The sequence below is a fragment of the Diadema antillarum genome, unplaced genomic scaffold, assembly GCF_040938485.1.
Source record: "Diadema antillarum isolate AM-2024a unplaced genomic scaffold, OU_Dant_1.0 seq00000105_RagTag, whole genome shotgun sequence".
In the NCBI taxonomy this organism is placed as follows: Eukaryota; Metazoa; Echinodermata; class Echinoidea; order Diadematoida; family Diadematidae; genus Diadema; species Diadema antillarum.
The window spans coordinates 180614-197406 of record NW_027271191.1 but is presented as its reverse complement, the minus strand read 5'-3'; the positions used below and the strand labels follow the sequence as shown (position 1 = coordinate 197406).

Genomic DNA, 16793 nt, shown 5'->3' with positions numbered 1-16793 from the left:
GCAGGTGATCCCTTAGTCTTCCCTCACCTCTGGTGGGCTCAACAAAAAAAACAAAATGAAACACTACAGTTTGGTAATCAATCCAGCTTTCAGAGTGCTCCTGACAATCATAAAGTCATTATTCCTGCATAACAAAAGAATATAGACCCATCTTTCTTTCTTCTTTTTTTTTGCAGCAACGCTAGCACTCAACTTTTTTTTTTTTTAGATACGACGATTATGAGTAACATTTAGAATAACATGAATTCGGGTTGTTGTTTCAAAGAATAAAAATCAAATCTTGGAGCTGAAGCCCCCACCCCTTTTTTTTTTCCTTTACAGAATTGCAATGTAATGCTTCAGGTTTTATGTTACCTTCTGACTCTCCCCCATCTAGACCACTGATCCATATTCAAAATGTTTTCAGCCGTTTTGTATGGTATATCATGTACACATCTGTCGCATTTCAACATAACTTCCAGCTAATTTCAGGACAGCTTATCTTCAGTTCTCTTTGTAATAATTACAGGCAAACCCTGTTATAACAAGGTCACCAGGATTGCTGACCTTAACCATGTCATAACCAGTACCCCGTTGAATTATACACACTAAAGAGACCAGATAAATGCAGTAATGTAATCTTGGGACCACCAAGTTCACCTTGTTAGAAATGGTACATCCTCGTTCATGAGGTTGTTAGAATGCGGCTTCCCTGTATGTGACAGAGACCACTCGAAACATATGAACACCTCCAACACAAACTCATGCTGAAGGCTTTAGACAGAAAGACAAACAAACAAGCACACAAATAAACAGAAAATGGATATAAAATACAGAGACAAAGACTGAAAAAAAAGATCTGCTGATAAAGCTACATGAAATAAAAGCTTCCTTGCCCATACAACAACCATTTGAACGCTCACAAATCATGACACCAAAACTGATCAGTGCTTTGTCAATTATTTATTACACAGCTTTCTCTTTCAAGTATCCACTTTTGGTACTTTGTTTTCCTCATCTTAAAACGAACTTCATTACATAAACAACAATCTGTCCCACTGAAAATGCAGGATATGCATCACAAATTTGATATAAACTATGGTCTTTACCATCAACCTGGCTCAAAGTCATCTCCCAGTTTGCCACTTTGAGACTAATCTGAGAAGAAGTAGCTGGCATCTAGCTCTTGTTCAAGTAGGAAAACAAATATCTGAGCAGAAAAGTTAAGCAATTAGTTTTAGATATTTCTGAAAGAATCACTATCTGTGTCAAGAGAGAAAGAGGTTGTGTTATCATTGACAAGGTTCATAAAGTCTGAATTTTCATGCAGTATGTTCTTTACTTCTACATTGCGACTTGAAGAATAACCGAAAGGGACGCTGTGAAATTTTCAAATATTTCCCTGAACTCCAAGTCTGTAAGGGCAGAAAGATGTCCACAGTGCTGATCCGACACCAGTGGCAAAATAGATCCCTCAAGCAGTCCAGCACCATGCATTCTGTAAGGGTGATAGGTCTTCCCTGGTCTCACTCCAGTCTCCTTGATCTGAGTCCAGCTTGATGGCAGAGATGTCAACTAATCTTTGAGGGCGAATCATCACGCTTTAGTTTCCTCTGCACACAAGAAGGACAAAAAGGTGGGAAAAAGATAACAATGAGTGAGTACCGTTTCATCCACTTCATGAATTCATTTTGTACAGACATTTCATGTTAAGCATTCCTTATTTTCTCTGTGTTGGCAAGAATTGATAATACTCTCGAGGGACACATTACTTTGTAAGTGTGTTACAGATGCAATAGTGTGGGGATTTAAGGGTGACCCGATTTGACTTGCTGCCCACCAGGGTACATTAAAAAACCACAAGTAGCACCAGTCAACGAATATGTACATTGAAGTGTACACTCGTCAGTAACAGTCAACTTAAGTTGACTGTGTGTGTGTGTGAGTGTGTGTGGCTGTGTGTGTACTTTACACAGAGAGATCAATAATAGAGCTGTACAAAATTCGTTACAGGAATTGATTCTTGAATATTATATACCTCATTTCGAGAATCCTCTCATCTGATTGGTTAAAAGGGGAGTCATGAAAATAGCTGTGCCCTATTTTTTGAGTTACTGTGACCGGGGCCCGGGCACAGTTAGTAAATAGGTTTGGAGACAGTCGCGACCCCGTACACATAGATCGCTCATTATGTACGCACCAATGATACGACCGCCGCGCATTCGATCAGCATGCTGTAAAAGAGACTAGCTGTAAAAGAGACTGGTTTGGAGGCAGTCTAGTCGCAACCCCGTACACTGTACACATAGAATGATCACTCATGTACGTACGCACCAATGATACGACCGCCGCGCTGTCGATCAGCATTGATTACGAGTGCTGTAAAAGAGACTAGAATCTATATTTTCGGTATCTTTATTTCGGAATCTATATTTTCGGTACATAAAACAAATAATGACTGCTTGATATTCGGGGCACACTTAAAATTATGTAGGCCCTCGGTGATGTGAAAACCATAACCATGCCCTCAGCTTTGCTCCGGGCATGGTTACGGTTTTCACATCACCGAGGGCCCACAATTTTAACTGTGCCCCTCATAGCAGTCATTATTTGTATACTAGTATATCCCAGCTGGGCCAGCCTTCCCACTCCATGGTCTTCCATTACTACCAGATCTTTAATCTCTTTTCAAGAGTTCTGACCACCTCATCTGTATCATTAAAAGGATGTCAGTCAATCTAACAGCATTACCTTAGTCTGTGACATAACATAAGTGGATAAGTACCTTTGCTATTACTACCCCTGCAGCAAACAACAGTGTCATTATTGTGCATCATCCTCAAAAACATAACAACACAAATGAAGGGCTAAAAGCAGCCATGTGGATAATGTCAATGTTTACTGCTGTGGCTGTGTGTTGATGAGCAGTGGCTTCCATATTAGAGTAGAATCCTTTGTTTACTTTCATTAGAGGGTAACATAATGTTTCGACACAGCCAAGACTTACCCAAAGACTCAGTCATATTTTGAAAAGTTTCACAAGACAGTAAAAAAGAATGAAACATGTTTACAACACACAAATAACATCAGGATTTTCTGGAGTACCTTGACAGAACAAAATTTTTAGAGGAAAAAGAGCTACATTGTTACAGTCCTTACAACTGTGTGACTACCAATATTACATAAAGTACAATTCCATCAAGTGGAGGAGCTGACTATCATCATCCCAACCACAACCGAACATGCCAGAAATAGGTATCCAATACTAATCAATATTGCTAGCTTTCTTTTCTCATGCTATAAAGTCAACAGTAACTCTGACAGTTTGTGATATCACTACAGGTAAGTGCTAAGCCTAAGACAGTTTATCCAATATAATGTACATGAAAGAACACTAGGCTATTGCAAGTACACGCCACACTGTACACAACAATATTTTCGCATGTTGTTAAAGGACAAGTTCACCTTCATAAACATAAGGATTGAGAGAATGCAGCAATATTAGTAGAACACTTCAGTGAAAGTTTGAGGAAAATTGGACAATCGATGCAAAAGTTATGAATTTTTAAAATTTTTGTGTTGGAACCGCTGGATGAGGAGACTACTACAGCTTGTGAGTCATATGCGTACAACAGTGTAAAGAAAATGTAAAGAAAATTCAACATATTTGCACTTTTTTCGCATAATAAAAGAGCACTTGACTTGCCTCTTTCTAAAGGCAGGGGGAATAATATTACCCCTAACATATGTCGGTAACGAGTCAAGGGAATATGTACTTTTTTCAAAAGATGGAATTTTGTGAAATTCTCTTTATATTTTCCTTATATTGTTGTACGCATGTGACATCTAAGTTATTCATACACTGCAGTAGTCTTCCTCATCCAGCGGTTACTGCACAAAAACTTCAAAAATTCATAACTTTTGAACGGATTGTCCGATTTTCCTCAAACTTTCAATGACGTGTTCTACTAATATTGCTACATTCTCTCAATCCTTATGTTTATGAGGGTGAACTTGTCCTTTAAATTTGTGGTCTGATAGTGATTCACAAAATTTGCAAAAAATTAGACCCTCACGAAAGTAACAACGTTTATAAATTCCAGTTATGTGTATTAATTGTTTTCAAAAACTTTTCATTCCATTTCAACGTGGGCAATGGTACAAGGGCCACCTTAGTAAGGTCAACTCGATCATGCAGGAGAAAAAAGCTCTTACTGCTGAAGTCAAAGAAATGGAACTTACTGGCTGATACTGGTTTGCCACCCTCCCATTTTGTGAAGCGTGCCCCTGTGTCTTCCACTTTGAGCGCTTCTGTTCTCAGCTCTGGCTTCAGTGCTCTCCTCACCAGTCGAGCACATATTGATGAGTACTGGATGTACCTGTATGTCAGAAAGATAGGAGAGAGAGGGTTCACATCCAGTGAGTGATGTTTGCCTCACATGAAAATGTGTATCACATGACAACTCATGACTGTGAATTTTTGTCTTTCAGATACTTTCCTGGTCACAACTGAGCAAAGAAATCATTCGGCAGAGTAAAAAAAAAAAATAAATGAATAAAAACAAAATATTTAGCATTACATCCACTTCATTTTTGAGGCTGCCTGCTTTTCTTTTCTTTTTATTGGACAAAACTTTAAAAAAAAAAACGCAGAGAAAAGCATGATATTCATCTAAACGCTGTGACTTTTGATTAAGAGGAAAGGTTCACATTTTATATCTAGACATACATGTAGTAACAAGTTCAGATTTATCAAGAAGCTACTTTGGCTACTACCAATCTGAGAGGTTTGCAGAACCACTGAAACCAATCAAGCCTCATTACAACATTGTAACAAAATGTTGTAAGAAATGTACCAGTCCAGTAATGCAACAGAGAACTCTTCCGTCTGCTCAAAGGAGGTCAAAGCCAGGGCCTGTCAGTGTACTGCCTTAGCTCCCAACCAGCTAGAGTACTCTTCAGGAGTATGGAATCATCACAGCACAACAGTGGTCAGAGAGAAAGACCAGGGGTGGTATTCTGAGACTGTTTTATCTCTGTTGTAAGTCTGTTGTAACAAATCGGTATTCTGAACACCGTTTTATCTCTGTTGTAACTTCTGTTGTAACTAGTGTTGTAACTTGTGTTTTATCTTGCACACTCTTTGCCTGCGCATACCATTGTCTTGTGGTATGCGCAAGCGCGTAACAGTGGGCGCAAACCTGAACACCCATTATATTACACGGTATTCTGAAAACTGTTTTATCTTCAGTTGTAAGTCATGCCCCCTGCAAATTACGCTTCTGAGATAAAACAGGGTGGAAGGTGTTTTAACTCCGTTGTAACTTTCGTTTTAACTTATGGGTCAATCCATGTCAAATCATCCAGTGCTTGTCACCCGACCCCCTCCGATTTTCTTGAAAATCGCACCAAATGTTCCCCTAAGTGTCTGACGGAAAATCCCAAAATATTTTGCCCCAAGGTCAATTGGTTGCTAAGATACAGCCTCACATAGCAACCGGTGCGCATTCAAAAAAATTAGTTAAAAGAAAATTAGGCATTTTTGATTGATTGTGGTGGCATGGATATTTATGCAAAAGTGTTCATTTTCAGGAAATTGAGAGAACTTTATAGTCTTTGCAAGAAAAACTGACTGTGACGCGAAATTGACTTTTCGTTAACGTGCACGAGGTCACCGAAAATGGTCATTAAATGTTAATTTCCAAAATTTTGATGCATATTTAGAGGCTAATATCTTCCACATTTCATCACCTTAGGTTCTAATATATTATGCTGTTGAAGGCTTTGACTTGCTCAGTAATTTTGAAAAAAATCGGCGCATTCATGCCCACCGTTTTTACGGAGAGCGCCCTCAAAGTTGACAAAAATGAAAAATGTGCCAAATTCAAGGTCACGGATCATCCTTCGTCCCACCAAGGAATGGCACCAATTTTTGTGTATTGATAGACATTTACCTATATTATCTTGGGTTACCAAAGAAATTTTGCTCCCGAAATGTTCAGTGGCAAATTTACCCTACCGAAAATGGTCGTAAATGACCAAATTCCCATGTAATATCACATATTGGGTTTAGAGGACATTTCAGATGTCCAGGCTTTCAAGATAAAAAGGCCTAGCCCTGTGTTATTTGCAGTAGGGATAGTCTGTTATACATATTTTAGTAATATACACCACAAAACACTTTCATTACATAATAATGACCTTGAAATTTAATCCAAATTTTGATAAAAACAATAAATTGCTCCATTTTCCTCATTGCTCTGCATACAATATTATGTAATACGTGTTTTGTAACACTTTTCACAGAGCAATATTTCAAGAATTATGAAAGCTGACAGCCTACCACATTAAGGTTCTAAAGTATTTGTGCTCTTCTTTCAGATTTTGTGTCATGACTTACAACACCATTAACACAGTTTTCAGAATACCGATTTACAACTGTTTTAGCGGTGTTGTAACTCACAGACTTACAACACAAGTTACAACAGAGATAAAACGGTGTTCAGAATACCACCCCTGGTACACAATGCAGCAGCTCGTTTTGTGTCTAGTGACTGAACGAACACAGCATCTTCTTTGGGTTCTGTTTTGTTTCGAACTTGAAGACTGCTTGCCCGGAGTATGTGTGTACCCTCTTCCATGTTAAAGGGAACGCAAACCCTAAGAGCAATGTGGATTGAGTGAAAGCAGCAATATTAGTAGAACACATCAGTGAAAGTTTGAAGAAAATTGGGCCATTGATGCAAAAGTTATGAATTTTTGAAGTTTTGGTATTGGAACCGCTGGATTAGGAGACGACTAGAGGTTATGACATATGAGTGGACAATAAACCAGAAAATATAAAGAAAATTCCACAAAAATTCATTTTTCATATAAAATTACAAATTCCATCAACTTGATACTGACATATGTTAAGGGTAGCAATTATTCCCCCTGCTCTCTGAAAGCCGTTAGTTAAGTGCTCTTTAATAATGCTCAGAAAAGTTATGAAGAGACAAACAGCAGAGTACTGTGCAATGACACACAACGGAATGCAACCAGTGGTAAACTTTCCTCCTTCATTCATAATTTTAAATGAATGGATGCTGCGTTCTTTATATCTCAAGCAGGGGATCAGTAATTAACCTATCACAGAGGACATTATGTCTACTGTCTTGGCGGAATCATTCTGCGAAATAATGAACAAAAAAATCCAAAATCTTATCCTGATTCGTCAGTTTGTTGTGTTTATACTGTATCGTCTACACAGTTTCCGATTTACTTGCACGATCGGCCCCGACCAGACATCATGTGAAGCACCCACTTGTATACAGCGACAGGGCTGTGTATCATCCACACACAAGCCTCATCCGCGTGGTTAAATTGGTTTGCACGATTTGTGATGAGGTCGGGATGGATGACAGAGACATAAAAATAATCATGTAACTGTATGTTGTGGCTAGCCAGGATGTTCAGAAATGGAAGCTACTGTAGCACAGACTTACTGCCAACTTTCTCACATTTTGCGTCATGATCACGGTAATCTTCTGCGATGTAACATTACAAAATTCGTCTGTTGAGAATGAGAAGGGCATCAAGTTGTCTTGAAACACTATGGGTTTTGTGGCAACTTAACACCCTTATCATTCTCAACCGACGAAATGTAAAGCTGGATAATCCTACAGCAGAGAGCAAAGGCACGCAGTATCGCAATCGCAGTGTTTGATAGGTCAGCTACGCAGCTAGCTACAAAGTGTGTACATAGCACTCTTAGTAGCAGTTCAGTGGCCGTGAGTGAGGCGTGCAGGCTTCTACTGACGCGCGACGCTAGTGACTTTATATTATCACTTGTCAAATGGCGTCCCTTATAGCAAGTGTGGTGGTTCATGGGATAGACCCTGATCACCATGGCATAATGACGTACCAATATTGTAAAAGTGGATATTTTCGCGTTTGGCCGAGTGAGAAGAGTCATTTCCTGTGTTTTTAATTCAGCGGAATCAAGATACCAAGGACAGGAACATACACTTCAGCTAGCAAAAATATTTGTATGCTTTTATTTTTGCGCTAGTTTCTGGTTGCGCAAAATGTGCGAAAATGTCAACACCGCAAAAATTTCTACTTTTACAGTAGATACCGTAGTTATGGGTAAACTCGGCCTAGCGGGTAAACTTGGCTCCCAGCGCGCGCATTATAACGTTAGATAATTGTGACGTGCGCGCTGGGGGCCAGAGTTTACCCATAACTACGGTATAGGGCCGTAACTTAATTAGGCGGAAGGCGTAAAGTGCACCACAAGTGGTGTGCAGCGCTCGCGAACGGACGTGTCTGCTCGGAGCTCCGTCTTTTAATTTCTGAATGATTATTTTTTGTTAACTTATTCGTCACCTTTTGGTGTTTTTAAACCTGCATATATTAAAATCCGCGTATTTTAATTCATCTGTGAGTCTTGCGGTGTTATTTTCAAATTTTATCTGTGGATGGAGCACCCAAAAGTTTGAGGAAACTGAGGAACACGGTCAATGTGCATTTGAACACACTTCTCCACGCTACTCAACATACGACCCACGCCACGCTGCGGCGGTGAAACGCACGTGTTCCTACGACACGTCCTACTGCATCAACCCTTGCCTCGGAGTTTTGACCAGCGTGTACAACTTGTGTTTTAAGACTGAAATCATTTTTAACGAATTGCAATCCATTATCATCATTCTTCATCACATCGTGAAGGATTGTTTTTCATCGGTTTTGTCATCATATTTGTGTATATTTTATGAGAAATCACTCCTGATTCATTTGGCGGGATATCAGCAGCCATTTTGTTTTCTACGCCTACTACAAGTTACAACGTGTACCTAATTTCAGTGGCGGGAACCTCGGCAGTCATTTTGTCTCATGTCGGCTACAGTGGGAATTTGGAAGGATTAGAAGCCTATTGAAGTATTCGGCAAACCAAAAGGAGAAGGAGTATATCCAGAGCAATTTTGAGCACCGAGAAGTTTCACAGCAAGAAGGGAAGTACACTCATTCATTCCTCCCTTATTGAAATTAGAATTATTCGAACAATTGATATTGTTATCGATATCAGATTTAAAGTCTCTGACTGATTGTCGACATTTATCTGCTTTACTTAGATGTTAAAGCGAGCATCAACAGTTAGACTCAGAATTCGCAGACTTATTATATCGGCTCAGATTATCTGACGTTTCTACCAGGAGATATTCAGCAGTTCACTGAACTTTGTCTGCCTATTAAAGAACTTCAGACGTTTTTTCTCGACAATGACAATGTATGACATCAATACCTGCAGCAAATCCAAGAACCTATGGGTTCTTGTAGCAGTTATTTTTCTCCTCTTTACAACAAACTTAGGACTACAAAATTTTGCTGGCCATAGTCCAGCTCTGAACCTCAGTACTGACATCAGTCATAACCAGAAGAGTCACTCCTCATACTTGTTGCTGGTTTTTGTCAGTTTTTTACCCTTTGATTACCTTGCTGACTCGGTACCCAACCCCTACACATCTCATGATTTCAGCAATAACATGTCCACACACACTCGTGAATGTGGCTTTACTGTCGTCCTTTACATAGACGAGAGATTCTGTCAGTCTTTACAGGCACATGATTTGTCCAAGATAGTATGTTTTGATCACAACCCAGTGAAGAACAGGTTTAAGATAAAAGGTCTTCACATCACTACTCCCTCTTTTGCAATTGTGAGCACTCACATTTTCCACCTTCAAAAGTCCAACTCTCTTTTCATTCTATGCAAGATGTCATTGATGTCTCAGATGCTAGTCATTTTGTCCTCCTCAGGGGACATACATCCCAATCCAGGCCCGAAGTGTAAATGGCCATGTGGTATTTGTGGCAAAGCAGTCAGGTGGAATCAAGAAGGCATTCAGTGTGACCATTGTGAGCAGTGGCTCCATAGAGACTGCATACCTATGTCCCCTGGCATGTACCAAATTCTTTCAGAACACTCCCAGCTTTCATGGTGCTGTTGTACATGTGGCATGCCCTCTTTTAGCTCTAGTCTGTTTTGGACCTCTGGAACTAATAGTTTTATTCATGATAATAGTTTTGCAATATTGTCCAGCCCAGAGCTATCAAACAACAACTCTGATTCTGATTATAGCCATTTATCAGATTCACCATCTTCCAGAAAGAATAGCTCTGTAGGAGAACCTGTATCTTCATCCACACCTAGTAAACCCAGTAAGAAACAAAAAAGGTCCTTCTCAGGGCCAAGCCACCATTCTAGGCAAACAGCTGATCAGAATAAATTGCGATTATTAATACTCAATTGTCAAAGTATTTTTGGTAAAAGAGCCGCCTTTGCTGAACTTGTTCACTCTTCAGACCCCCATATCATTGTTGGCACTGAGTCTTGGTTAAACCCAAGCATAAAGAATAGTGAGTGTTTTCCGGAGAATTATACAGTGTATAGGAAAGACAGAGAGAGGGGAAAAGCAGGAGGAGTATTTATAGCAGTAAGGAATGATCTCATCTCCACTCATTTAATCTCTTTGGATGTAGATTGTGAACTGATATGGATTTCACTGCAGATGGTGAACTCCAAACAAATCCACATTGGGTGTTTTTATTGCCCACCGAGTAAGGGTTCAGACCCTATCAAGAAACTCAGGGAATCCTTGTCTAGGATAGATTTCAGTAAAAACCCTATAGTATGGGTAGGAGGTGACTTTAATGTCCCAGACATTGATTGGTCCAATCTGTGTAGAAAGCCTGAACACCACTGCGTGTACCCCCAGGAACTGACCACAGAGCTTCTCGATTTAATCCACGATTTCTCACTAACTCAATTGGCTTACGAACCCAATCACAACCAGAAGACGAGATCAGGCAATGTTAGAAATATCCTGGACCTACTTCTCGTAACAAACCCTGGCTGTTTTGCACCAATCGTAACAAAAGCAGGAATATCTGATCATTTCAATATGATAGCAGAAATTTCTTTACGCCCAGTTCTCCATAAAGCAAAACGTAGAAAGATTTATTTATGGGATAAAATAATACATTTAATCTCAGAAAGGATATGGAAAATTTCTTTCAAGTTTTCCAGGCCAACTATGCACATAAGACAGTGGAGGAGAACTGGAACGCATTTAAGGAAGCTATTTATAGCAGTGTTGATTCAAATGTTCCTTCAAGGTATAAGAGTACTCGATTTAATCTTCCTTGGATAAACAGAACCCTCAAGCGATTGATTAGAAAGAAAAATAGGGCGTTTTATGGTGCCAAAACAGATGGATCCCATCGGAACTGGTGCCTTATAGGCAGCTTCGTAAGCAAGTCCAAAAAGAACTTCGAAAAGCTGAACAACATTTTTTAGGAACAACAGTTTTTGACTCACTCACTTCTAACCCCAAGAAATTTTGGTCTTTTATTAAGCAAAAGAGGCGTGACACAAATGGTATATCGGCTTTATACTCCAAGGGAAAACTAGCCGATACAGCTCGTGAAAAAGCTGAAGTCTTAAGTGATCAATATCAATCAGTTTTCACTAAAGAAGATTTGATTAATATTCCTCATATGGGACAGAGACAAATCCCAACAATATCAGATTTGATTATTTCTACAGAAGGTATTATGAAACTTCTTAAGAGCTTAGATGTGAATAAAGCTTCTGGCCCAGACGGCATTTCTCCCAAATTTCTCAAGTTATGTGCTGCACAAGTAGCACCTATATTGCAAGTCATATTTACGCAAAGTCTTCGGACTGGCACGCTACCCCGAGATTGGAGACAAGCTAATATAAATGCTCTGTATAAGAATGGTAGTAGATCCGACCCAGCCAACTACAGGCCGGTATCCCTCACATCCACCTGCTGCAAAGTCTTAGAACATATCATTTATCGCCACATTATGAGCCATCTGGAGGATAACAATATCCTCAGTAACACACAACATGGATTCAGATCCAGACGGTCGTGTGAGTCCCAACTGATTACAACAATTCATCATATTTTCTCCTCTGTCGAAACCATTAAGCAAGTTGACGCTGTTGTGTTAGACTTTGCAAAAGCGTTTGATACTGTACCACATCAGAGGCTCCTTCATCGCCTCAAGTATCTTGGAATCCAGGGCTCATTACTTTCATGGATTTCACAATTTCTCACAGAAAGGGAACAAACAGTCGTAGTCCAAGGGTCATCCTCAAGACCCGTTCATGTTTCTTCAGGAGTGCCCCAAGGCACTGTTCTGGGCCCATTGCTTTTCTTATCATATATTAATAACCTCCCTGAACAAGTTTCATCCAACGTCTGCCTATTCGCAGACGATTGTGTAGTTTACCGTCCCATTAAGACACATAAAGATTGTGTCATACTTCAACAAGATCTACGTACCTTAGAGGCTTGGGGAAAAAAAATGGCAAATGAAATACAAGCTGGACAAATGCAACGTTATGCGCTTCACAAGGAAGTCTCGTCCCATTCATCACACGTACACCTTAGCCGGTCACCAGATAGAAACAGTGTCCAGTCACAAATACCTAGGAGTTGTCTTATCAGACAATTTAAAATGGAATAGACATATTGATATAACTACAGCCAGAGCAAGCAGCATGATTGGCTTTCTCCGTCGTAATCTACATAATGCACCGAGAAATGTTAAATTACAAGCATACAAGAGCCTAATGCGTCCCCACTTGGAGTATTGCTGTACAGTATGGGACCCCTTCACTCAACGTAACATCTCCAAGATTCAAGCAGTACAAAATAGAGCAGCCAGATTCATCTGTAATGATTACAAGTGGCAATCTTCCGTCTCCGGAATGATAAAGGATCTCAAACTTCATCCACTCCCAGAACGACGCAAGCTTTTAAGGCTATCAACATTTCATAAAATAAAGCACGGCAATATTGATCTAAATGCTCTTTTTCTCAAAGAGTTATTAGTGAGTGGAATAAGTTGCCATCAGTAATCGACAGCCCATCCGTGAATAGTTTCAAGTCTAAGAGAGGTTTTGGAGTCAAGACAAGAACGATGATATTTTTTTGTCCATGTTACACTGCACAGCGCCTAACCCATGTAATGACGACACCGAGGGGCAAATTTCAGTATAACACGCCCACATCCAAGGTATGTTATCCAAGGTATGTTAAATCTAGAGGATTATATCAGTAAGCACCGAGAGGTATTATCATCCGGATAATTACTCTACTTTACACGGTTCCTCAACTGCTCTCGCCAACTCCTTCTTCCATAGAACAGCGAAGGATTGGAATAATCTGCCGAGTAACATAAAGCAGATTCATAAATTTGACACATTCAAAGAAGCGCTCCAGCGTCACCTCCGTTGTGATTAGCTGCACATCACACACCACAGTGCTGAGTGATACTCTATCCAGAGTTTTTCAGCATATTCATCCAGATCCAGATCCAGAATTTGCCTCCATTACCAATTCACTACACTGTCAGTGTCAGCTGTCTAATCCCATCAACAGACAACGGATTGTCTAAAAACGTGTGTGCAAGTTCAGTGTAAATTTAACTGAATAAACAAGAAGAAGAATAAGGTCAGGGTTGTGCCAGTCACGGCTGTACTGTGGGGCCCTCATCAATCATATACTTCAGTAACTGCGACAGCCGCCACACGCAGTGTGGCGGCTGCGCCTTGCTCCCATTTCAGATCTTCATGTTGAACAAACGGGTGCCTTTGCGGCGCTATATTTCCTTAATTTTTCAACAGAAACTACTAGGAATACTTACATGGGTCGATGAAACCTAAATGACTATCATCGGCGACTGTTTGAGGCATTTCATTGCTTGTGATGCACAAAATGATGTCTTATAAGCAGCTCACCGATGTTCACAGAATTCACAATCACTTGCACAAGCACACAGAATAGGGGAGCTATTCGTTATTCTCACATTAGCGAAACTGCGGGGAAGCCGCCAGGACCGCGCCTGGTGGCGCGGTCTCCGGGGCTAATACTTCAGTAGCCTCCAGCTCCACAAATTACAAAGCATGGGCATGCATGCTCACTGGCTCACATCAGTTCGGGAAACCCACTCACAAGGGGGGCCCCTCCTTATAAGTAACCCGTCCCCCTTATAAGTAACCCCGTCCCCCTTATAAGTAACCCCCGGGGCACCCCTTATAAGGAGTCTCCACGCTTTTTTGCAATGCAACGCAAAAATGAAAAGCAAAATCGGTTTGAGGCATCATATCTAAAATCATGGATTTAAATGCGATGTCAAACGACCCATGCGAATGCTGAAATGCGAGCGATTACTGGCGTGAGTGTCGCCAGGCGCGGCGGCGCGGCAATGCTTGAGTGCAGACGTGGCGACTGAGTAAATCACTCAGTCGCCACGTCTGCACTCGAGCATTGCCGCGCCGCCGCGCCTGGCGACACTCACGCCAGTGATCGCTCGCATTTCAGCATTCGCATGGGTCGTTTGACATCGCATTTAAATCCATGATTTTAGATATGATGCCTCAAACCGATTTTGCTCAAATTTCGTGAGTAACTAGGAAACTTGTGAAGCTTTATGGACATAATCAAGCGAATTGCCGCAGTCCTTTCATTTTCGCGTTGCATTGCAAAAAAGCGTGGAGACTCCTTATAAGGGGTGCCCCGGGGGTTACTTATAAGGGGGACGGGGTTACTTATAAGGGGGACGGGTTACTTATAAGGAGGGGCCCCCCTTGTGAGTGGGTTTCCCGAACTGACATTTACGACTCGTTTTAGAGATTCCTAACGATAGAAAACCTACAGTCATGACAGTAGGCCTTTAAACGTTAGGTCCCTACACGTATGTCATGTAGAGTCTCAGTTGGTACACATAGACAACCGGTACCAACGGGTATGTCATTAGCATTTAAAAACCGACCGCTTTGCCTTTGGGTTTGGCATTGACCGAAAGATCGGTCTGTATCTGTCCGTCGGGAATGTTCGGCGGAGACTACGTCTGGCTTCACGGATCCCCTCCGCATACAGAGTACACGGAGGACAGCGTTAATGGCAAAATATAGAAGAGTCCTCCGGACAGACAGATCTTTCTGTCTAGGTTTGGCACTGCCAACTACGGCTCTAGAAATCTTATTTTATCGAAAAACCAGCAGTATACGAGACAGATTCCAGCTGTAATATATGCTTTACTTACGTCATTCCAACTTGTCGCCAAGGAGCTACCATTTTTGTATAATTTTACGTTCTTTTTGATGCCTTCCTTCAATCGTAACACAGCACTGCCAACAGATTCATGAACATGCAAAGTACGTATCCGCGCGTGCGTAAGTTGTACGCACCACGGTACGCACACACACACCATGTGCTATGCTCCATAGCACTCGACGCCGACGATGCACATACACGTGCACATAATTGAAGAGAACGCGCACACTTTTGCACACTTTGCAGGAGCAACGCACACACCAGTAATAAAGATGAAAAAAAGTTAAAAACAAACGACCCCCAAACAAAACAAAAAATAAACTATCAAACTAACACATAAAAAAAAGAAATTAACGCTAAAAACAAGTTTGAGGCTGACCTTCAATATTATAAAAAGGATTTTACGGAAAATCCATCCCTCTATATTGCTTATATTGGAATATCGGAAAAGTACAATGAAATTTCTTTATCATAATTATCATTGCCATAGTGTTTTAATCTCTTTGAAATTTGAGTCTTACCATAAACACTAAGAGACTGGACAAATGGATTAAGATTTTCCCGCTTAAAATAAGAAAAAATCCTCTACGGAACCCAATAATTGCATCTGTGGGATAAGCCTACTCTTTCAGAAAATTGTTTACGGCATAGGCCTAATAATGAGAACATCAGGCTGCAGAGTCTCGACGTGGTCATTCCACACTGACTGTCTCGATCATTATGCACCCCAGAATGGGTAGTTTATATATTTCTGAAATTATTATTTTTTTGGCTGATTTTACTTGTTATAAAGAGGCGTTTGATCTATTCGATATATAAACTTATCAGTGGAGCAAACTGACTTTTGAAGCATAAACGTTTAAACATTTTTTCCTTTTTTAAGTAATCAATCATAATCATGTACCCTGTACCAACAAATTAATGAAGTCAAGCATAGTAATAGAATTATTATATACTCCCTGCAGTTTCTGTTACTCGAATCTTTTGGACTTAGATTGCACCCGCGACTTCAAGGAGAAAATTGGAAATAAAATTCCATTTGAATTGAAAAAAAAAAAAAACTTATCACCGGTGCTTTTATTATGACAACCACGTCCAGTCAATGCATGAATGCTAATCCAGCAAATTATATCCAGCTATAGGAATCCATCCCGTCACAGCTTCGACGTAGCAATGTCCATTAACATCATAATTATGGAGTCAGTCACCAATGTAGGCGAATTATACCAGGCCTTATCTCCATATTGTTATTTTAAACAGTTTTACCCACGGTGCCCACGGTTTACATAGTAGCCTATAAATGTAGTTTACGTGAACATAATATAGGCCTTTTTTTTTTTATTCCCAGAATTATCATGGGGGGGGGGGGGGCATAAAAATGTTAACTACTGCAGGTTTATGGAGTGTACCATAGACCTAAAAAGATGATACATGATTGTGTTTGCGAAACTCCTTAAAGGAAGTTCTCTCAACTGCATCGTTCTGGAGCCCAGTTTCATAAAAAGTTGATATGATACAGCAACTCTTGCTGGAATGGCAATTGTCATGACAACGACAAGAATCCAGCTTTCTGATTGGCTGTTGCTATTGGAAGTTGTAATTCCAGCAAGAGTTGTCATCCTGTATACCTAACATCTTTTATGAAATGGGGCCCTGTGTATCGATCTCAACAGCACAGCTCAC

The 16793-nt window shown here is 40.4% G+C and overlaps 1 long non-coding RNA gene across 1 annotated transcript; it reads right to left on the bottom strand.

Moving 5' to 3' along the window:
* Positions 1 to 927: 927 nt before the first annotated feature.
* Positions 928 to 15174, bottom strand: LOC139726930 (uncharacterized). The gene is made up of 3 exons (XR_011710723.1): positions 15100 to 15174; positions 4222 to 4358; positions 928 to 1592 (listed from the first exon to the last, which is right to left on the bottom strand). It is a non-coding gene; the product is annotated as an uncharacterized lncRNA (long non-coding RNA).
* Positions 15175 to 16793: the final 1619 nt, after the last annotated feature.